Source organism: Jaculus jaculus, chromosome 6, assembly GCF_020740685.1.
Source record: "Jaculus jaculus isolate mJacJac1 chromosome 6, mJacJac1.mat.Y.cur, whole genome shotgun sequence".
NCBI lineage: Eukaryota > Metazoa > Chordata > Mammalia > Rodentia > Dipodidae > Jaculus > Jaculus jaculus.
In genome coordinates this window covers 110191548-110216334 of record NC_059107.1, presented here as the reverse complement: position 1 = coordinate 110216334, position 24787 = coordinate 110191548, and the positions used below count along the sequence as shown (strand labels likewise).

The following is a 24787-nucleotide window of genomic DNA, read 5'->3' as shown; positions in this document are numbered from 1 at the left end:
GTGAGTTAAATTTCTCTCTCTCTCTCTCTCTCTCTTTATTTATTTGAGAGAGAGGGTGGGTAGTGAGAGAAAATGGGTGCACCAGGGCCTTCAGCTACTGCAGACTCCGGACACATGCGCCCCCTTGTGTGCATGTTTATGTCACCACTTGTATGGCTAACGTGGAACCTGGAGATTCGAATAGTTCTTAGGCCTCATAGGCAAGCACCTTAACTGCTAAGCCATCTCTCCAGCCCTAAAGTTATCATAAAAGATAAAATATAACAATGTTATAGATGGGAATTACCTTCCAGAGCATACCCATTGAGAATTCCAGGTTTTTGTGTCTCAGAACAATAAATTGGATCAGGAACATATGGTTGGTAATAGAAATAAATATAGTTTATTAACAAAGAGAAAGGCACTCCTGAGAAGGAAGTTGGCTAGATATATAGGAAAGTACCAATACTCAACAAACCTGTTGCCCTGAGTGTCTATTTTTTAGAGAGTGGGCCTGTGGAGTGTGTGTGTGTGTGTGTGTGTGTGTGTGTGTGTGTAACTGCTGTCTGTCTTCTGGTGTTTCTCCTGACTCAGTCATGGGAACTCCATCTTTGGGACTTTTAATTGGATTTTATTCTAATCTCCTTCCCAAGGTCTTATCTGTAAATACCATAGCCAAATCCAATTTCTACCATTGCAACATCCCACAAGGGAGGGTTAAATTTTGAATTTGATACCTTGTAGAACATACTCAAACCACACACACTATTGTGTCATGTTAGAATGAATGAAGCCCCTCCGTTTACACCAGTACTTGTGATGGCAGCTGGAGAGTTGGCTTCATCAGGCCCAGATTGACCCCAGGTTTCAGGAAGAAATTGGCTTCATGAACTTGAGAACGAACATGTTGGAGTGCTCTTTGGTAGAGAATTTTTCCCCTTTGTCTCTCCAAGCCTTGCGTCCACCTGGAGAGCCATCAGGAGCAAAGGATCTCCAAGCAATCCCCATTGAGCAGGAAGGACAGAGCCCAGAAGCTTGTGGTTTCTTTTGTCATGCTGTCAGGGTCAGGGGTTGGAAAGTTTAGCTTTGGTGGCATCAGTGTGCCACCCCTTCTTACTGAAGCTTTTTAGTCACTAATGCATGAGCCCTACCACAATCCCACTGGATTGTCACAACATGCCTTTAACATAAACATGTTAGTTGTTACTATACCCCTTTTATGGGGCTGCTAAGGTCAGATAAATTGCAAAGAATAGGCCTGATGTACACTCTTATCTCTCATTTCCAGTGTAGATCTTTTCTTAGATATCTCATAGCAATCAGCTGAGTATTATTATTCTTTTCTTGACTTCCTCTCTTAAGAGTATACATTACTTCATTATGAAGTTATAGCTCTAAAAGGAAATTAAATCTCTTTCCATAAATAAGTGATGCAGATTTTTTTTTTTCTGTTGAGTTATTATCTGGTTCCTAAGGAAGTATGGAAGGAAGAAAAGCATTGATTTAACAGGAAGGATACCAGGTAATGTTTAAGAAGTCCTTGTATAAAATAGCTTAGGTCTTTATGAGAAGATCCAATATTGAATTTGAAATCTTTCTGACCTCAGACCCAAAGTGGAACACAAGGCTTTGGGTTCATGACTTTGGGGCTGTCCAAGCCCGACATTCAAATCAGTTACCCCAGGAAACTATGAAATCTTTCTCTGCAGGTGGCTGAATGTGAGGCAGATAATATCAGAAGGGACCTGGCCACAGCTTGATAAAATGACCTTTTGATATTTTCTAAGCAGGAAGCTAGTTCAGTAACAGTGTACAGATCTAGGTGGGCCTAGGGTGAGTATCATAAATAACTTGTCTCAATTCACAACTTGTCTTGCTCTTTTGCAGAATCAAATTTCTCTGAATATGAGTCTGAATGGAAAAAGGAGTTAATACCAAATGATTTATGGAACTCTTACTTGTAACTTTGATCTCTAGTATTAATACCGGTTGAAAGCATGTATGGAGTATATCACAGCAACCTGACATGTGTAACTCACTAATGATTACTGTGGTAAATGGAATAAGTACCATTGTGATATGAATTTTATACATGACAAAACCAAAGCTTCAAGTGTTTGGGTAATTTGCCAAATAAGAGATGATTTAGATTTTAGAGTATTCTCTTTCCAAAGGTCACTGCATACCTCCTTGCATTAAACCTACAAAGAGCAAATATCTCAAGGGATAAGTTGACTTGCATGGGCATGTCCCAGCAGTGTGACCAGAACATTCATTTAACGCCTGAGAATCTTTGTCTTTAAAACTGTAAAAGAAAGATGAAATGATTTGAAACATTGCTTGTGTGGTCGCATAAAGCATATATTATTTGGTATTTTAATTTGGAAAGGTGTTCAGGGAACTTGATTGGATCAACTTTTGACTTTTGAGACACTGTCAACTCATTGTTTCTCTTGTTGTTCTTGACAGAAATTGCTAATGTAAGGTATCTCAAAGTCCTTGAAACTATCAACAACATTAACATAATGCTAATGTGAATAAGTCAGCAGGAACTGATCAACATCGTTGGAAAATAGAGTGAAGACGTTTGACCTTGTAGAGGTAAAAGAGCAGCTTCCTGTGCATGTCTGAACCTGCTCTTGTGGCTGGCTCCGAAGTATTTGATGGAATGAGACTCAGAAATACTTTCCTTGGAGGAATAACTTCAGCTGGTTCTGAGACCTCTCACCAGCATCCTTGGATGGGGATGGGAGGCAGAAGGAGAAGTGGGTTAGGAGCAACACACCCACCCCTTCTTCCATCAGAGCCAAGCTGTGTGGATTTCTCTCAGTGCAGAGGATCTGTTGTGAGATTCTGAAAATGTGAATTGTGTTTTTTAATGGAAATTCTATTTCCAAAAATATACTGAGTATATTTGTTCAGAATGTGACTAAAGTAATTTAAATATTTTTGTAGGATGAATACTAGTAACCAATGGTTAAAAGTTAGAAAGCATGAAAGAAATTCAGATGGAGTCAGTAGAGGAGAGGCTCCCTCTGGGCTGTGGTGTGGAGGATCTGAGTTTGAACCCTATTACTGTCTTTTAAGAGCTGTTTGACCACAGGGTGAGTGATTTAACTTCTCTCCTTTACTTTCATTTGTAAAATATAGTCATGCTTATTTTGTTAGAAAGATGTATTTTTTTCCTTATAGGACAATATTCGTCATGGAAATGGAATTTAATCATATCTGAAGGCAGGTGGAGGGAGATACATGTGTTTTTCTGATTGGAGAAAATAAGGGTCAGAGGTTGTGTTAGTTTCCTTTGATGTCCATAGCAAATTACCATAAGCTTGATAGCTTAAGACAACATAAATTATAAACTATTTCTCTTTTTTTAAATTTTTTTGTTTATTTATTTATTTATATGAAAGAGATCGAGAGTGAAAGAGGCAGAGAGAGAGAGAAAGAGAGAGTGAGAGAGAGAGAATGGGCACGCCAGGGCTTCCAGCCACTGCAAACAAACTCCAGAAGCATGCGCCCCCTTGTGCATCTGGCTAACATGGGTCCTGGGGAATCGAGCCTCGAGCCAGGGTCCTTAGGCTTCATAGGCAAGCACTTAACTGCTAAGCCATCTCTCCAGCCCTAAACTATTTCTCTTTGAGTAATGGAGAAGTCCAAAATCAGCGTTGGGGTTGAAGTCAAAGTATCAGCAGGATCATGTCCCCTCAGGAGATCCCATCAGGAGCTGACTCTTGACCTCCCAGAAAGCTTTTGGTGGCTGCTGGCATCCTTTGACTTGTGGCCACATCACTCTAATCTGCCTTCATGTGTATTTTTCTTCCTTTTCTTCTGCCTCAGAACTCCCTCTACTCTCATAATGATCCATTTAAGGCCTGCCTGAATAACCCAAGTTATGTGCCTCTTCTCAAGGTTGTTAACTTTATCATTCCCTTAGCCAAAGAAGGTTATTGTCATATTTTGCCAAATAAAGTAATATTCCATCGTTCTCAAAATTAAAAAGTGAATGTACTTTGTCCGGGTGTGTGTAGGGTCGTAGGATATGGCACAAATAAGTGATGCTTCTCTGAAATAGTGAAGAGCCTTCTATGAATAGCTGAATGCTGACTAAATCTTACATTTACTGAATGCTTCTCTGAAGACAGTCTCTTGAGAGTATTCCAGGAGTAATCCCAACCAAAAAGAAAGAGGAAACACCCTTTCTTTTAGGAAATTCTGTTGTGGCTTAGATCCTTGATGACTTCAAAGGCCCATTTGTAGAAGTGCCAGTGTATAGTGTTTTGGGGATGTGGTACAACATTTAAGAGGCATGAGCTAGTGGAAGTACGGTAAGGTGTCTAGATGTTGCCCCTCCTGCTGTCAGGAGACAAGTATCTTTGGTCTGCCACGCACTGTCCAACATGAAGCTCTACTTTCTTCAGGTCCAGAGCAGTGGGGAGGATCACATGACCATGGACTGAAACTGTGAACTCAAATAAACCTTTGCTCTCCTTTTCAGGTGATTGTCTCAAGTACCTTATTCAAGGAGCAGAAAGCTAACTCACATAGGCTCCCATCTAGCAAATGAAATGTAAAACGCACTTGACATTTTCAGGAGGAGATAAAGTAACCAGAAATCTACAGAACAGAGAGTGAAGGCAGAGGGCAGCACAGCAGAAGTGTGTCTCTGCGGGCTGCTTCACCTAAAGAAATAGTTGAGTTGATGAGAATGGATTCATTTCTATTGCAAGAGACACAAAATTCATTACTTGTACTAAAAGTTAGGCTTACAAAATGGTCGATGCAAATGATGCTGGAATTTGTGTTTGTGGTTTTGACTACCCAGTGCCTCACATGTGGCAGGCAAGTAATCTATCACTTGGCAACACTCAAGCCCTTTTTCCATTTCATTTTCAAACAGTATACAGAAGTATTTTAAACAGTGATACAAAAGTATCACTAAGTTGTCCAGGCTGGCTTTGAACTCATTTTGTAACCTAGGCTGGTCTGAGTCTCATGATCCTCCTATTATAGCCTCCTAAATGCCTGAAATGACGGGCTTTTACCACTAGGCCCAGAGTGATTCTAATTTTTATTTATCTAAAATGAGATCATAGTTATGAATGTGTTTTGAAAATGCAAAATCCATGGAGATAGAAGGATTGGGTAAGTATACCAGTAATCTGTAAATCATCCTATTTAACTCCTGCTTATCAATATGTTAGAGCAAATAGTGGATGATGTTCTCTTAATTTTGAAGGGGAAAGTCAATGTCAAGAATGCCAGTTAACATGCTTGTCTGTTAGTGTTTTCTAAGTATAGCCTTTGGCAATACTTTACCTTTGTACTGTCACAGACCCATAATTATGATCATATCAATTACAGTTCACAAAGACTACAGTTCTATAATTTATTAAAAGCCTGGGAAAAAACATGATAATTCATGAATGTCAAACCAAAATGAAATAGCTGTCTCATGAAGCTAGTAGACTATGTCATCTTGAGGCTACTATTTGGCCCACTGGGATCATGGGGCACAGGGGTCTCAGTGTCAGGGTAAGTTCAAAGTTTGACCATGATGTCTCCACCTTGATATTGAAGCTAGAGTGTTTCTCAGTGAGAACCCTACAGTGAGTCAATGCCATGCTTTCTTCTCAGAAGTCTCCAGCTGCTCTCTAAGCTCTGAGAAAACTTGAACTTGACATTCTTATTTTACACTGGCTAAATAACTATGACATGTTTTCATGAAAAGGACTTATTTATAGCTATAGGCAAATGTATGCCTTATTTTCACAATAGTCTTAAAAGAATACATCAGATGATCCAAAGCTCATTGTAGGGGGTGGAAATGTAGAATGGACCTGTCATTAGGCTTTTCAAACCAATGTGGGCATTCTTTTTCACTAATGATGGATTACTAATACCCACAATAGGTTAGTGTAGCAGAGAGCTGTTAAAGTGACCTGCCTGTTCCTTGCCTCCTTGTGGTCCTATTCCAGCATGGTCCCTTCCCTTGAGTGTGGGCAGGACCTGTGGATTCCATTCAGCCAACAGAACAGGGCAAAAGGGTAAGGAAAGATGGGATTATAGGCATATAATGTGTGATGGTATTATATTAATTGGTAGAATCTTTTTACTGGAGCCTCTTCTGTCCTTTCTGTTTTGCTGCCTTGGAGGAAATAAGTCACCTGTACAGACTGAGGCAGCCTCCATCTGATAATCAATATGGAACTGAAATTTCCAGTCCTACGATTGCAGCTAAGTCCTGCTAACAACCTAAGTAAGTTTAGCAGTGTGCCCATCCACAATGGAGTTACAGATGAGAGCTCTGCCCAGGTGACCCTTTGACTGTAGTCTTTGAAATCCTAAACGGAAGACTTTGCAAACCCTTGTGAAGACATGGCCCGGAACAAGTAGAAGATAAGACGCATGCGGAGTTTTAAGCCACTAAGTTTGAATAATATTGCTATGGAACCACAGAGGCTAATACAGTGGGTCTGAATGTTCTTCCAACATTCAATAGCTTGTCTTAAGAGAGAAAGAGGAAGACCCGTGGGGCACAGGAGTTAAAATAGCTGCTAACCACTTTGGAAGATTTTAAGTATATTTAAGATGGGCACTTGTGTGTATTTCCATTTTCCTTGTTTGCCCTCTCTTTGATGCATGTTTTAAAAAGCAAACAGAGTATATCTCATGCATGTTTTGAATACAGAAAGTTGAAATTGGAATATTTAGAACTTGTGAATTCTTCCTACATTCCCTCTAATGCCAGTTCAGTTCAGGTTAATGATTTTTCTTTTCTTTTCTTGTTTTTTTTTTTTTTTTTTTTTTTTTTTAAGATTTGGAATTGTCAAAGGACATTCCTTCTTTTTTATGTTTACATTATCTGTACATTGGTTGGAATTTAATTCATTGTTGGTTTTCTTGACTTTATTGTTATGTAATACATACATGTCAGGAAGAGATTTGTCACACTGATTTACATCCCTAGCCTCAGTAAGATATGAAGGAGAAACATGTTTGAATACTTAGACCCAATACCATAAAGGCATGTTTTACCTTTTTTTTCTTAACCATTTACATTCATAAAATCCTTTTCCTTAAATGTAAGCAGTAAATTAGTTTTCAGGAAAATTTTGTCTAAAGAATTTATGGGAGGCTAGGAATCTGTGTTGGAAAAATGTGCTTTCTTTTTTGTCGTGTTCTCCTGTGTTTTTTTTTGGGGGGGGTGGGGTTCAGGCTCTCACTTTATAGCCTAGGCTGGCTTTGAATTCCCAGCACTCTCCTACCTCAGCCTTCCAAATGTGAAATCACAGGAAGGAGCCAGCATGCCCTCATTTTTAGGCCTTCTTTTTCTAAACCAGACCCCCTAGTTCCTCAATTACTGATGAAAATTTTTATTCCAAAGACATAGAATAATTTTGACATTTTAAAATGCAATTTCATTCCTAAAAAAAAAAAAGAAGAAATTTTCTATTAGGCATTGGGCTGGTAGGGCCTTCTTGTCATATTACTGCAGCAGAAACAGCTGCAGAGTGACAGCTAATGTGTGTTAGACGGGATGGGTTACTTGGCAGGTGCTATATAGCCGCTCAATCCTCACATGAGCTAGTATTGGAGATGCTCAAGTTATGTTCATTTTATAGATGAGAAAATTGGGACAATGACAGTCAGTGTCCTCAGTAAATTTCAGAGCAGCCCGGGCTAGAGCAAGACCCGATCTCAAAAACAAAACAAAAAAATCTGCTACATGAAGTATGATAGAACATGGCCATAGTTCATGGACAAACTGGCCATTGTAAAATGGTGCCTTATAAAAACATCCCCTCTGCATTTTTACCTTTACCCTTGTTTGTCTGTCTTTTTTCCAATGTTCTTTTTAAAGGTGAGTTAATATCTTAATCTCCTGTTGGCAATGAAAAATAATGTGACTCAAAAATTTCGCGTAAGATCCACAGTTCCATGAAATTGATAAAGAGGTGTGAACACATTTCTTGACTCTAAAGAGAATTAGACTAGGTCAAAACTGAAACTAGAGCTGGTGAGTCATGTCAAAGGAACAGGAATGATTTTGTGATTGGGATAACAACAAGCCTTTGGGAAAATTACGTTTTATTTTATGTTTCCAAGGAAGGGTCTAACTGTAGCGCACGTTGACTTAGAACTTATTCTGTAGCTCCAGGCTGGCCTCACATTCATGGTGATCCTCCTCCCTCAAGCCTCCAAGTGTTAGGGTCAAAGGCATGTGCCACCATGCCCACCCAGTTCACCTCTGGAAAAGTTAAATAAGCTCTTGGAACTATTACAAAAATGACTTGCCTACTTGCTTGCCTATGTAAGTCAAGTATGAACTGAAGGAGGTTAAATTTTTCACTGTTGGATGTATTTCTGGCAATTAGAAATGTTTTGCTTAGGCTGGAAGGATTGCTTAGTGGTTAAGGCATTTGCCTTCAAAGCCAAAGGACCCAGGTCGATTCCTCAGGACCCATAGTAGCCAGATGCACAAGAGGGCGCATGCCTCTGGAGTTCATTTGCAGTGGCTGGATGCCCTGGCGTGCTTGCTCTATCTTTCTTTCTCTTTCTCTCTAGCTCTCCCCACTTCCTCTGTCAAATAAATAAATAAGTTTTAGAAAAGAATGTTTTGTCCCTTCTTATAAAGATTAAAGTTAATATTTTAATTTTTTGTGTATTTCAGTTCTAGTCTATAAATTTAGCTTCCGATATAAGGGAATTCATTTCAATGGCCTTTTCTTGGTATAAATATGCTTGAATGGGTCCCTCTGTGCTTCCTGCTGACCAGGCATAGGGACGTCAACCTAAATAAGTGAACTTCTCATCTCTGGACACATTGAAGGAGAAAGATAACAACCACTTGTTCCTGTCATACAGAGGGTGTTCAACTTGATGGTGAGGCAGCTGGTGTGGGCCCCCTGACTTGTATGACTGCTTGCAGTATCACAATCCCTAAGATCCTCTGAGCTACGTCTAATCAAAAAAGACCAGGAAAAGCCTTGAGACATGCCATAACCGTGCAATAAGCAATGGCTAATCACATGCAGCGGTCCTGAACCTGGAACCACAGAAGCACACTGACTCCAACTGTAACTGGGATTATCTTTCTTTAAAAAAAAAAAAATATTATGAGAGATTGAGAGAGCGAAAGAGAGACAGAGGGAGGGGGAGGGAGAGAGGGAGGGAGAGGGAGGGAATATGAATATGTGCAATAGGGACTCAAGCCACTGCAAATAAATATGCATCTAGCTTATGTGGGATCTGGGGAATCAAACCTGGGTCCTTAGGGCTTCACAGGCAAGCACCTTAACAACAAAGCTATCTCTCCATCCCCTGGGCTTACCTTTCAACTACCCTCAAGTCAGCTGAGGCTGCCCCTTAACTAGTGCACTATTTCCACATTGGGGCTGTATGTTGGGGGTTGGGGGTGGCATACTGTCAGTAAGTCTTACTTTCTTGTTGAGACTGAAAATGCTTTATCCTAAACCTCTCTGTGTTTAGGGACCTTACTCCATGACCTTTAAAAAAAAAAATCTTGGAGCCGGTTGTGGAGGACATGCCTTTAATCCCAGTGCTTGGGAGGCAGAGGTAAGAGGGTCACATGAGTTCAAGGCCACCCTGAGACTACATACTAAATTCCAGGTCACCCTAGCTAGAGTGAGACTCTAACTCAAAACAAGAACACCACCACCACCACCAACAACAAAAAAATCGTAGCCTACTAAGGCACTTTTGCCATGGTTCCATGCTATCATTGCTTATGCTTCTAATGTTTGAAAATGTGTCAGGTTGGTGCAGAGAATGAACTCTGAGGCCTTCTGACATCTGGGGCGGTCTGTGTACTTCCTGGACAGTTCTATGTACTGCCAACATTCATTAGCAGAAGGAACACTAGGTATACTTGGTGATCTCTGCTTCAGAATTTGAGGATGGCATTAGTTTTTCTCTTTTATGTAGAATCCAATTGATAAAAGTTTTAGTTCAAACACGGTAGGAAAGAAGGTGCAGTTTCATGTTGCCGTCTGATGTAGGAAGAGAGGATTATACTCTCCCACTAACGCCCTCTCAGCACTCTTCCTGCGTGTATCACCCTCACCTGCATGCTGTATGGGTCAGGGAATTGAGAAATTATGTCCTAGTTTTCCAGTTAGTGCTTGACTAAATGCTAGATTTCCAGTATGGCTTTTATTAAATTTTTCTAATATTTAAATTTTGATTAAGGTATAAAGTCTTATCTGCTGCACATGCATGGGGTGCATTAAGCACTGAAGCATGTACTAAATACTGATGAGAAGATGAACCTTGGAGGAATTCTTTTATTACAAGCTAATACTTAGCAAGGGAAGATTTAAATAATCATTGATCAATTCTATCATGAACATGTTAATGTGCAGAGTACTTTGCTAGACATTATGGGGTAATTAGGCAAATAGAAGTCTAGAGATCTCCATCAAGGAATTTTAATTTCCAGAAACAAATACAAAGGCAGCAACTTGAGAACCATTACCAACATATACTAAAGAATACATAATTAGAAATAAATACCATCTTTCCATTACTCCTAATATCTTAGGAAATTGTGATCGTGAAGATAGTTACATATCAGAAAGTAAATAATCAGATAGTGATAGAACTCTAATGCTTCCACACACACACAAGCCATCATATTGTACATCCTTATCTTTTACAGGTAAGATGATGAATCTAGAAAGGTTAAGTAAGGTGATCAAAATCAAGCAGTTAGTTACTAGGCTCTGTCCTTTCTGTCGACTGTCTGCGTGACTGGCTCTGGCTTTCTGAATGAACAGATTGTTGACCCTTACAACCTTTCATAGATCCTTTTGTTCTCCTTAAAATATTGTAGATCCCAGTATGAACACGAAATTGTGTAGCCACTTCCACCGGGTGCTCTGCCTCTAGGCCACCTGTTGGAGAGCTTCAAGGCGTGCAGAGGTCACTTCCAGTCAGTTCTTTTATGTCTCCCTAACCTACCTATTTGGTTCAACTGCAGGACGCTTTCTGAATCTAAAGCCATTGAAAAGAAAAGGAGGTGCTTTTAGTCAGTTGTTTTAAACACACAAACACACACACACACACACACACACACACACACACACATGGCACTGGCCTCTACTCTTTGATTATAGTTAGAAGTGAGGAAAGATTGTTACCCAGGTAATCATGAAATGAATATGATTGGCCAAGGATCTGATGCAATCCCTCCTAAATCATGACCTGATTATATCAGAACCTCCACTTTTTGTTGCTGATTAGAGGTACCCAGAAGCCCTGTAGAGTGATGGAGGCTGAAATCAAATGTTCAGTCTTATACCTTCCATTAAAGCTACTTCCTTCTGCAAGACAACTGAAGAAGAGAGCTGCTGATGATCCCAATGGCTCTCTTATTTTCAAAACCCAAAAGAGCAGGAGATTTCTAATTACCAGTGCCTTGATTTCTCCTGGGAAACTACCATTGAAAATTAAAACATAACTTTGACTAAATTGCACCACAAATAATATTTTTTGCCTTTGCAGGCTGAAGTTTGTCTAACTTTTTCTCAAACTAAATTACAAAAATCATAACAAGAATTTTTAAAATTGTCCTCTTTTATTCAGAAATCAAGAAGTTGAGGAGAACTGCCAAAATTGTGCCATGGTACTTCTGAATTTACTCATGGTCTCTATAAACTTAGAGTAGTTATTAAGATATTTAATCATCTACAGCTCTTACTATGTTTTGCTGAGATGTACCATGTTTTTCCTCATTTTCATTGTCCTTTGCATCTTAATGGTATATTTTTAAAAATCCCAAACAGAAGTTCTTGCTAAATTTTACTTGTTTCTACCAAGTTTACAATTTTACTGTAAGTGTAAGAGAATATTAGAGTGAGTTTAATTTCTTTATGTATACTTTGTATTTTAGAGGAACTGTGGAATCATAGCACAATTGACCGTGGAGTTCACATAGACTTCTTTGACCGACAAGTGTACAGACCCCCTTGCTACTCTCCTCCTCACCATAGTGGAGGATCTGTTAGACATGATGAACTTAAAGTGAGTCATCATTTCTCCAAGCCCAAAGTTTACATTAGGGTTCACAATTGTTATTGTACATTATATAGTCTTTGACAAATAGATAATGACCCATGGCCCTCATTGCAATGTTGTTGAGAATAGTATTGCTGCCCAAGGAAGCCTTTCTACATCACTTTTTCACCTTTCCTTTTCCAGCCTCTGGCAGTGATTAATCCACATGGTCTCTCCAGTTTCCTCTCCCAGAATAGATATCATACAGTTAGAATCATGCAATGTGCAGCATTTTTCAGACTACTCCCATGACCTAACAAGTAGTATTTTTATTGTCTTTCCTTCATCTGCAATAGCTTCATGACTCAGTTGTTCTTAGTGCTAAATAAAATTCTACTGTCTATATGTACCACAGTTTATCTTTCCACTCATTAAAGGAAATTTTGGTTGCCTCAGAGTGTTAGCAGTTATGAATAAAGTTGATATAAATGTCCAATGGTACAGGCTTTCACATGGGTGTGAGTTTTTCATTTATTTGAGCATGTCTGAGGAGAGTGATTGTTGGATCAAAGAATATGTTTAGATCTGTACAAAATTCATCTTCCAAAGCATCTATGCTCGTTTCCATTCCCAGCAGTATGTGTAAGGTCCCTGTACTCTGTATCACCCTCAGCCCTCCTTGGTATTGTAAGTGCTCTAGAAGGCAGGCAGTCAGTCTTGTTTTCATTTGCATTTCCCTGATGACATAGAATGCAGAGCACCTTTACAATGCTTATTTGCCATCTGTATAGTGTCTTTGGTGACAGACCTATTTAGGTCTTTTGCCTGTTTTCATCTTCTGACTGCCAAGTTTCTCATATTCTTTATATAGTTAGAAAAATCAGTTTTGATCAGATGTGTGTTTTACAGGTAAGTTTTTCTAGTCCTTGGCTTATCTCTTCATTCTTAGCATCATTAATTGTGCAGCAGTTTTTTTTTAATGAAGTTGATTTTGTCATTGTTTTCAGAAGTTGAACCTTTACTATGGTATCTAAAGTCTATTTGTATAGTCTATAAATCTAAAAACTTTTGTCATGAGGGCATCTCTATTTTCTCTCATTATCTTCTGTAGTTTGGCCATCTTACTATATGTATGTGATCTGTTCAAGTTACTGTTCATCAAGGGTATAAGGTCTGTGTCTCAATTTAGATTGCTTTTATTTGTTCAGTTAACCTTGTGTTTCTCAAACTCCTGGATAATTTGTTTTTTGAGGAAAGATTATGTTTGAGGAGTAATTTAGACAGATATTCCTTTACCTGCATCATGTTTGGAAGTTCTTTTTTTTTTTTTTTTTTTTTTTTTTTTGAGAGAGACAGACACACAGAGAGAAAGACAGATAGAGGGAGAGAGAGAGAATGGGCACGCCAGGGCTTCCAGCCTCTGCAAACGAACTCCAGATGCGTGCGCCCCCTTGTGCATCTGGCTAACGTGGGACCTGGGGAACCGAGCCTCGAACCGGGGTCCTTAGGCTTCACAGGCAAGCGCTTAACCGCTAAGCCATCTCTCCAGCCCTGTTTGGAAGTTCTTATGCCCTGTATTGATTAGTGTGTTATAAACTCCTTCGTCCTCTAGCATAAGATAGAAGGAATAATAACCATAACTGGGAGATAAAACATATATAATGTTTAATGAGCACAAGTGTCTGTGGATATAGAATTTAAGAAGTGTTTTCAAGACTCTGTAAGAGGTTTCTTTTTATCATCAGAATTTTTACATGCTATCTTTCAGATATTTTGCATTGGTAAAGGATAAAAATAATGCTGTTAGTCATCTGAAAATTCTAACATCTCTCTAAAGCGATAAAATGACAATCTCAAGTCTTGATATTTTCTTAAATTACACAAGCATGGTTTGTTATAAGGACAAAGTACTTGAATTATACAAGTTCTCTTTCAAATACTTCATCCATAACATATTGGAGAGGTTTATAATTATTAGCACCTGTAAAATAAGGTTATTCTAACTACCTTACCAGGTTTTTACAAGAATAAAATTCTGATATAACTCTTCATACAATTAATACACAGCAGCTGAGAGCCTATCAGAAGCCCCACTCTAGGAGAGAAAGGTAAAAAGGATGGATAAAGCACTGCCTCTTTTTGGGTAAACTTTGAAATTAGTCCCAGGGAAAATGAGAAAGTAGAAAATAGTGCAACAACAAAGCTAGCAAGGGGGGAAAACCCATTGCATCTATTCTTAGCTAATAGAAACTCCCACATTTTAGGCAGATACACAGCCAATTATGGAACCCCATTTCCCTTTATCAAGTGCAGTAAGGTATGGTTATGATAACAGTATGTAAGAAGCATTAGTAGTCCAGTTTCTTAATTGGGAGCTGCTGTTTTCTTTATGTGGGGGGTAGACCTTGGCCATTGCATTAGTGAGTCATGCTTATGAGTGTAAAAACTTGTTAGAGCATTACATACTGAACCAGAGGAATCTCTATAATAGGATGTACCCATAAAATAGTGCCACCTACTCTCCAACACCCTGAGATAATATTGATCAACTTAGAGTTTAATATGAGAAATATAATTCATTTTTCTCTTGTAAAGAACCAGAACCAGAATCCTCACTAGCAGATGATTCTAGGATGCTGAAAATTCCAAAAGGAGGCCACTTGGCAGTGATGGTTGAGGTGCACATCGGGCAAAGCCTGACAGATGGGAGGTCCCTGAGCTGAGCTCTGGAAGCCATTGCGATTTGGCAAAATCTTCTCTCCAGATGACTGGGACCCTTCCTTCTTATGTCCCACCTGGTAAGAATCAAAAATGTGATGCCATAAAATGAGATTTGACTTGTCCTTTATGAATAATACTCTAGGTAAATATAGTATTATATGGAAATTCCTTCATTATTTAAACATGTTTATATGGAATGCTTAGTAGATACATATAAAGGAATAAATGAATAATATAATTGCCCATTCATGTACCTCTTAAGTGAGTTTGTTTGCATTTTTTCTATAAACTGTTATTCCCTAACCCCAGAATAAAAGCTTCATTAAGATATGGTCAGAGTGTGTGAGATTTCTCAGTGGTTAAAGGTGCTTCCTCGAAAACCTGCTGGACTGAGTTTAATTCCCCAATGCTCATATAAAGCTGGATATAAGTGGTGCAAGCATCTGTAATCCTGAAGTGTTTATGGCAATGGGAGGTGAAGCCAGGAGAATCCAGAGTCTTACAGGTCAGCTTGTCTGGTCCACAGGCAGTGATAAAAACAAGGGAGAGCCTGTCTCAAGCAAGGTTAAAGGGAAGAACAAGCACTGGAGGTTGTCCCCACACTGTCACACATGTTCCATGGCACACAGATGTCCATACTTACTCAGTATATACATCCATCCATGCATATAGACACAGAGACACACACACAGATAGAGACATGAGAGACATGGTCAGTTCTGTATCTCTCTCTTTTTTTTTTTTTAGCTTTTTGTGGTATCATTGCAGGTGGACACATTTTAAGTTAATAAAAATGATCAGGATTGAAAAAAGTCTCTTTTCAATAAATAATCACAATAATATTACTAATAAGATTATTCAAATATTCTTGCTAGGGGCCAGTATAATGTCAATCCATTTAATCCTCACAGTGATACTATTGTGTATTCATTTGTAGATGAGGAAAAGGTACAGAGATGGAAAATAGACCTCTATCATAGTTGAGATAAAATTCATAAATTCTCTAGCTACATATGAACTATAGATATAAAATGTGTTAAGGCATATCCTGCCCTCATCCATGTAGTCACTCATTTTCACCTAGTATACAGTAGCCTACCAATTGTTCAAAACAAGAAGTCATCCTTAGTCCCTTTGTAACTCAGAACCTTTTTGCATTCTTGCACACTTGTCATCATCTTTCAGAATGATCATATGAAATACAAATCAGTTTATATCACTTGCCCACTTAAAAATTTGCTGTGTGGTGGCCAGACAGATAGCGTAGTAGTTAAGGCACTTGCCTGCATAGTCTAAGGACCCGAGTTTGAGTCCCCACTGCCCACATAAACCAGCTGCACAAGGTGGCGCATACATCTGGATTTTGCAGTTCTCTCTCTGTCTCTCTCAAATAAATATATAAAATACTTTTAAAAATTTGCAGTGTGTTTTGGGTGCTTCTGACATGCAGTCCAAGCCCAAATTTCTATCACAGCCGTCAAAGCCCAGGTGAGCCAGTGACTTCCCTCCTCTTTAACTTCTCACATTACTCTGCATAATGGTTTGTTTCCTGTCCCTTGCAGAATGCTAAACTTTCTGTCCTCCCTGTTTATTCTGTGTTGGATGTATTGTTCCCCATCCCCATTCTCTGTATTGCCGAATCTCTTTGCCTTATTTCTCTCCGTTAAAATGTGTTTCTCCTTGTATGGCCTTCCCAGAAGTCCGCATTTTAGTATAGCTCTGCAGCCAGATTCCCTGGTTCGGTCCTATCACACTGTCCTTTCTCACTTCCAGAAGCTGGATGGAGGATAGGCTTACCCACGTGTTATCTGTTTCCTCTCATCAAGATGGTGGCCCTGAGCACAAGCAGCGTTGTCCTTATGCACACTGGGCTGTCTTCAGACTGCGAATGGCCCACAGACATACAGAAAACATTTGTCAGATAAATAAATCACATTGAGTGTGAAATAAGCACACATTATTCAGAACTCGTGGAAGCACACTATTTAATTTATACAAGGGCCTTCTTAAGAAGTGTGTCAAACACCAAAACGAACTAGCAAGGATATAATATGGGCAGGTTCTATAGGTTGTTAAGAGCTGTCATGGATTAAGAATCTAGTATGTCACAGGTACTAAATACATTTTATAGAGTGAATAAGTAAGCCTTTAAAGCCACAGACATTCCAAAAACCCCTTTTCAGTTAATGGTTTTAAACTTTTCTCTAAACTTGTAACTACAGCTACTATCATAGAGAAAGATGGCCAGAATTTTCCCTCCATCTCCTATTGCATACTCACTGCATAGTAAATACTAATTTGCATGCATGTGCCAGGAACATTAACTGAGTGCATGAGGAGACACGTTAGTTTCAGTGACAAAATGAGAGGAGAAGGAAGAACTTGGCTGTTCAAATTGTATCAAGAGCTTCTAAAAATTTAAAAACTCAAAAGTAAAAGAATATATTTGACATCAAGCCAGGCACATATTTCTATAAAAAGTAACTAGGGCTGGGCATGGTGGTGTATGCCATTAATCCCAGCTCTTGGGAGGCAGAGCTAGGAGAATCATCATGAGATCGAGGCTATCCTGAGACTCCAGAGTAAATTAAAAAATAGCAACAGCAACAACAATACTATGATTAGGAGTTTGAGAAATGAGTTTAGGAGAAAAAGACATAAAAGTTAGAGCTCTTAGAGGAAGGATAAGAAGAGAGATATAAGTTAAGTTAGCCATGGAAAACCCTAAAAGATGTGAAACTACAGCAAAATATTGTAAGTACCAAGAACACATTTCTCTAGTCAAATAAATCATGAAAATGCTCAAATGCTTTGAAATTAAGTGTTTTGGGAGACTAACCACCCAAGAAAGAAACAAATAGGTAAATAAATTTAAGCCATTTAAAAAGTCTGATGCTCTCTTATCCAGGCTCCTAATTTAAGCCATTTAAAAATAAATTATTTTGCTCTAAGTAATTTGAAAGGGCAAGAGGAAGAGAGGGAGTGAGAGGGAAAGGAAAGAAAGAGTACAATAAAGAAGTATAGAAAAGAGAGAGAGAGTAGGTGGGAAGGAGCAAGGAACGGAAGAAACAGGGAATTCCCAAGAAACAGAACCATTAGGCTGTACATTCTTTGTGACCATTGTGTGGAACTGAAATGGATCCTGTGAAATTTCACAATTACTGTAAAAGACTGATTCTGAATTTTTCATCACTTGAAAGCATCTAGCTGCATGAAAATAATAATAATGTGTAGCTAGAAGAGACTTTCCAACCAGGATACATTACACCTTCAGGGAAAAAAAACATGAATTCTGATACAATGAACACTTTTTAAGCCTTTATAATATTCAGATGGCATATTTGGCAATACAAATTTGAAAATTACTTTTAAGATTTTATTTTACTCTCCTATATTCCATATGCAGCTATTAAATGAAAATGGTTTATTCTGTAGAGTTGGGGGATAGAAAACAGTCTTTGAAGACTGAAAAAATAGCCCCAGTTATCTGAGCCTTTTGAAGTCTAATATATTTGGAACCTCAGAATGACTGCCTGACATTTCATTTTGCACAAAATCTAAACAACCACAATAAATTTACAAATGCAGACATGCCACAGTTAAATTTCATTTCACGCTCAGTAAGCAAACATTATCAAAGTCTAACACTGTCCTCCACTGTCTTTTTAACTCAAAATCTTGTCGCCAATGGAGGATCGACCTTGAAATATTTCACAGATGGATGAATTAACTTAGTTTATTCCTCAATTGTATGGCCAACAATCTTACTAGACATTACTGTGCAGGGTGGTAAACCTAGGCTTTATTTAATAAATGATCCAAATTATTAGTAGTTGGCTAGAATCAAATCAGAGACCAAATTCGAAGTTATTCAGGGAAAAAGGTCTTCTAAAACTCATGACTATATTTCTATGCTATAGGGTGCTACAATGCTAACTGTTGGGATAGTGTGGGGCTGAATTGTTTCAGTGCTAACTGTTGATATACTGTGTGAGTTGGTGTGTTATAATGCTGACTGCATGTTTAGTGTGGGGCTGGTATTTTACAATGCTAATTTTTGTTCTAATATGGGGGTGGTTGTGTTACAATGATGACTATGGGAATAGAATGTAGGTTGGTATGATAACAATGTTGACTGTACATTAAGTATGGGGTTGGTGTGTTACAATGCTGACTGTTGGGATAGTGTGGGGCTGGTGTTTTACAGTGCTAACTATTGGGATAGTGTGGGATTTGGTGTGTTACATTGCTTACTGTGTGCATATTGTGGTGTTGGCGTGTTAGGAAACCAACTATTGGGATAGTGTAGGGATTGGTGCATTTAGCGCAACTCTCAACTATCCATGTGTATAAATGTTTCTGTTATGGAAAACCTATTTATAGTTATTTTAGCTCAAGACTCTAGGCATTAGAGTATTTTTGCAGTTTTAACATACAAGGACTTTACTGATCTTTATTATGGTGTTCACCACTAGCATTTTATTTTCTTTCTGATGTATGTAATAAGTTCTGATCAGCTCTTAATTAAAAATTATTCACTATAAATATTTGCAAAGATCTACCTATGTCTTTTGTTTTAGTCAGGCCCTCAAATGCATGTATTCAAATTTGTGTTATTAAACATATATCTGAATATGTTATTATTTCAATATTTCATATTTAAATTATGTATGCATGAGACTTATAATCTATGGATTTCATTTAGCAGTGGGGATTATTATAAATCATTTGCTACAATGAAGTGGTGTTGCATATGCCAGAGGTAAGAATGGCAGCATTGGCAGGGACTGCAGGTCATACCTCCTCTCATTGGCTTCTTCAGCTTGTCATTTTCTCTCCTGAGGTTATAGGAAGATCACCATAGTTCTTGATAGTATATGCAGATGCCATGGCGTCTAAAGGATCAGATTACTTAATGTGTTAAATAATTACATAGTAGACTTAGTGGCTTATATTTCTGTCCTGAAAAACTACTGTAGCTATTACTCAATGGAAATGTGCATAGAAAGACATCCTTTAATTAATAATGTAACAGAAGTTGTGAAATAAGGATTTAATCTCAATAGTTGGTCTACTCCTTTAGTAAAATGGAATGGAGATAGAGAATCTAACTCAGAAGTGTAGGGAAACCATACAAATACTGTATAGGCAATTGCTTACCTCCCAAGAGGGCAATAATTAGTACTTTAAGAGATATGTGTCTGCCGGGCTTGATGGCACACGCCTTTAATCCCAGAAATTTGGAGGCAGAAGTAGGAGGACCACTGTGAGTTTGAGGCTACCCTGCAACTACATAATGAATTCCAGGTCAGCCTGAGCTAGAGTGAGTCACTACCTCTAAAAACCAATATTGTGTTAGTATGTATGAGCTATTTTTGGCAGAAGTAAAATTTGTTGAATAACCCAACCTGTTTTATTTCCTCATGTGAATATATTTTCCAAGAGAGTTAATATTATAGTTTAGTGACCATTTAGATCCACTAAAACCAATTTGTTCTAACAGTTAGTCTTCTTACATGAGATATGGGTGCTTGCCTTGCTTTAGAGTAATTGATGTTTGAGGACTAGCTAGCCAGGTAGTATCTCCACCATGGCCTACAAGCAGAACCTCCTGCAGGGGTCATGAGTTGACTAACTGAGAGAATTGAGACTGTGCCCAAGTGGGAAGCACAGGTTTATCAATTAACAAGAGGCCTCATTCAGTCCAGTTGCTACATGGAATTGTGCCAAGCATTGCCAATCTTTTGATATTACAAGGAGAATAAACACCAAATATCTGATTTGGGTAAGAAATTTCCAGACTTAGATGTTGGCCAAGTGTAGCTCATCAGATAAGGGTGCTTTCTTGTAGTGCCAGCTAGCCTGTGTTCAATTTCTCAGCCACCCATGTAAAACAAAACATGTATTCATATAGAATGTCAAGATAACCTGGCATATCCATACACACATGTGTGTGTAATTGCACACGTACACATGCATGCACACACACAGATAAATAACAATAAATAAGACACCAATAAGATCATAAATACTTGGATAAGCCATAAATAAGACGTGATCGTGGGAAATACTGGTTCTGAGAGCTGCCTCTGCCATCTCGAAACTATGTGCCTGTTTAGTGAGGAGCAGCCCTCCTTATGGCTGGTGCTGTGGGGAAGGAGTAGCTCTCTGCGGAAGGATGGAAGCCTGGCCAGAGTTCCAGGACTATGCCTGACTGTCAGTACCAGTCATGGGCCATTAGCTATGTATTGAATAAGAACATGGATCTGCAAATTTTAGACTGGTCTCCCATTACTAAAAATGAAGTGCTTGGGATAGAAGCTGGTAATAAAGTTAGCACTGTGGACCCAAAAAAATTTGGCTGAGCTTCATCACCCTGTAGGTGGAGCATCATTTGTCTTCTGTCATTTGAAGGTAGACGCATACTTGTGTGTTTCTAGTTCCTCACATCACATCCACTGGCTGACTGTCACATTCTTGCAATCTTTGTGAGCAGAACACCTCCTAAACGTGACAGCTTTCTCTTTCTACTTCCTGCGTTAGTAGGGGTTACACTCATTTTTCCACACTCCTCTAATATAAGACGAAATTCTTAACTCTTCCTTAGCACCATGGCCACACATTGTATAAAATGTGTTACAGTGAGGTCACCCAAAAGCAGTTGTTAACCTCCTAAATACATTCCTCCAAAGGACAGTAAGTTATGGAATGGTAAACTCAATCTCTATTTATGAAACAAGCAAATGTGTAAGTAGATTTATAGGTAGTTTTACTTATCTGCATTGTTTATTGTGCAAAAGTGGTTACTTACTATGGTTTGAGAAAACCAGTCTTTCAGATACTAAAGCTGAAAATCAGTAAAATTCAGTGGAACACTAACTTGTTCTTTGCAAAAGGTGTCTTCACTGTTGAAGAGTTGCATAAGTTGCTTCCTTCTGATCGAGTGGGAGCTTATAATGACAAAGCTTAATTAATGGAGACCCCACTAGCTAAGTGGTTACAATTCAGATGTATGGATAAACAGCATTGCTTGCATTGTCTCTGGAAAGCTAGTGTACTCCACAAATTAAACACATCGATCAGGTATGTGTTTGGTTCAATTAAAAAAAAAAATCAAAAGTCAGCAGTTATCTTCAAACTCCATTTTAAGAGCAAACGTAGAAAAAACATGTTGTTGACTGGTAGTAATTGTTAGAAAAAGTAATCTCTGAACTGGCATTTAAAAAAAAAGTGTGACATGACTATGGTTGACAGTGTTTACTTCTTAATCCCAGACATAGACACATTTCTGAACTTTCCTTCTTTCTCCATGGAGGTGTAACAGCCTTCTAAACTAGTGAAGTTCCTTCTCCTTAGAAGTGTAACGAGCCCTCACTGTAAGTGAAGTTAGGTTAGTTAAAAGATTTTGTATTGCTCTTCTTACCACTTTTTTACTGACCTGTTATCTACATCAGTCTTGTACTTCATTATTTTTTAAGTGCTCTGGTTCATTTTGGTTAAGCAAGTCCGAAAAATAAAGGAATTGCGCCCCAAGGACAAGTAACTTTTTTGTTTACAAATATTCATAAAACACTTTATAGCATCCTTTGTCAGCATCATTAAGTTTGGATTTCTCTTCATAAACTCTCCTTTAAGGCACAGAGATAATAGATTTCTAGGAACAGGGGAAATTCTTGGAACTATTCATAGTAACTTTGTGTATTTTTTAGAACTGTGATATTTTGGTGGTAAATATTTGCCTCTCTAAAATAAACTTCCTATTTCATCATTAGTGATTTATATCTGAAAACAGATTTCTTTTTTTTTTTTTTTCCTTTGGTTTTTCAAGTTCAGATCTCACGCTACCCTTGGCTAACCTGGAATTCACTATGTAGTCTCAGGGTGGCCTTGAACTCACATGGATCCTCCTACCTCTGCCTCCTGAGTGCTGGGATTAAAAGCAAGCACCACCACACTTGGCTTTGCAAATAGTTTTCTTTCTAAATCTAGAAGGGAAACAAATTGATTGTGAATTCAGTGTAAAGTGTAGTCGGTCTCTTCCCATGGCCATGCAAACTTGATATAACATATGTATCAAATGACCTTTATGCAGTAAGACATATTTCTCTAAATTACATTTCTGGGAATAGAGAACTGCATAATATCATTAGTTTACTACATAATAGTCTAACATCCTGGTGCATTTATTGTGAAGAAACAGATTTTTTCTGGTGTTAGAAATTCCCATCCAGGGGCTGAGGAAATGGCTCAGCCATTAAAGGTGCTTGCTTGCAAATCCCGGTAGCCTTGGTTCAGTTCTCCAGCACTGATGTAAAGCCAGATGTAAAAAGTGGAGCATCCATATGGCATTCATTTCTGGTGGCAAGAGACCCTGGCATGCCATGTATTCTCATGCACATAGACATACACGTTCAAATAAGCAAATTAAAAAAAAACAACAAAAATTTCCATCCATATAGAGACAGATGCACAAGGTGATGCAAATGTACAAGTGACACGCACCATCTGGAGATTGACTGCAGTAGCTGGAGGCCCCAGCGCACCAATTCTCTCTCTCTCTCTCTCATAAAAAAAGGCCATAGTAAAGAACATCTGTCCAGAAAAATAAACTTTGTGTGGTCAGCCCAAATAAAGCTGAGACCTTCCTTCAATCTTTTACTTGTTACTTCTAATTGAAAAGGCAGTAAGCAGCACACTTCTAGTAATATGCTTCTGTGTTGCACAGCAAATTCAAATTCATTAAACACGTGTCATAATCTTTTTAAATTTATTTATTTGAAAAAAAATTAAAAAAAATAAAAAAAAAATTTTAAAAAATTTATTTATTTGAGAGACAAAAGGATTGGGAGGGATTGGACTTGCCAGGGTCTCTTGCCACTGCAAACAGATTCCAGATGCATGCACCACTTTGTGCATCTAGCTTTATATGAGTACTGGTGAATTAAACCTGTGCCGACAGACTTTGCAAACAAGAGCTTTAGCCACTGAGCAATCTTCTCAGCCCCTGTCATAACTTTTAAAGAACTATTTTATTGATTTATTTATTTGAGAGTGATAAAGGAGGGTTAGAGGAACATGGAAGAGGCAAATCGATTGAGAATGGGTGGGCCTTATAAAAAGAGGAAGGAAGAAGCTAGAGAAAACGTTAAACATGACTGACACATGCCTGTCTAGACTTTCAGGTGCTTCTGTCTTTGGTCTGAAAGATTTCTGATTATCCTGGTTTAACAAAAAGTAAAATAAAATCTGGGATTCTTAAACATAAGAATAAATAAAGTGTGCACCCATTTTAAAAGTTTTCAGCAAGGTATGGTGGCTATAATTCCAGGACTTGAAAGTCTGAGGAAGGAACCTCTCCAGCTTGGGCTATTGAGGAAGTTCCAGGTTAGCCTGGGCTAGAATAAGACCTTGCCTCAGAAAGAAATCAAACAAGGCTGGAGAGTTTTCTCAGTGGCTAAATGTGCTTGCTTGCAAAGCTTGGATTTGATTCCCCACCACCCACATAAAGCCAGTGGCATGAAGCGGTGCATGTGTCTAGAGTTCTTTGCAGTGGCGCTAGACCCTGGCATACCCATTCTCATTAATTTCCTCTCTCATTGTAAATAAATAAATAAAATTCTCTTTAAAAAGCAGTCAAGCAAACAAACGAACAAAAAAAAAATCCTTGTCTTCACTTTCCATTTTCACCAAGAATTCAGTTTTATATGCTGTGTAGCTAATTTGGTTTGATATTTTTAAGAGTATAACAATCAGCCAGATTTATATGTGAGTTTAGTTGGATTATTTTATTTTGTTTCTCAGGAACCATGTGGTTTTCTTTATTTGCTGATTATGGTATGCTGTTACTAAGCCTATGAGGAGCTTCTCTGAGAAGTGCATGTTAATATTTAGATCAAACAGCGATTGGAATACATTAATGCCCAATGGGTAAACGTGTCATTTGAAAGCAGCTGCTGAGCCTTCTCCCTGCTGCTCCAATTAACACATACAGCGCACTCCTGTCGCCAAGAGGGCTGTGCATATGGAAGAAACCACTTTCCCACTCATTTAGAGTGATATGCAAGTGAGC

The 24787-nt window shown here is 38.4% G+C and overlaps 1 protein-coding gene across 2 annotated transcripts in view; it reads left to right on the top strand.

Annotated features, from left to right (window-relative positions):
* The window catches only part of Grip1 (glutamate receptor interacting protein 1), a 667112-nt gene that overhangs the window by 238270 nt on the left and 404055 nt on the right, over positions 1-24787 (top strand). The window lies entirely within an intron of this gene.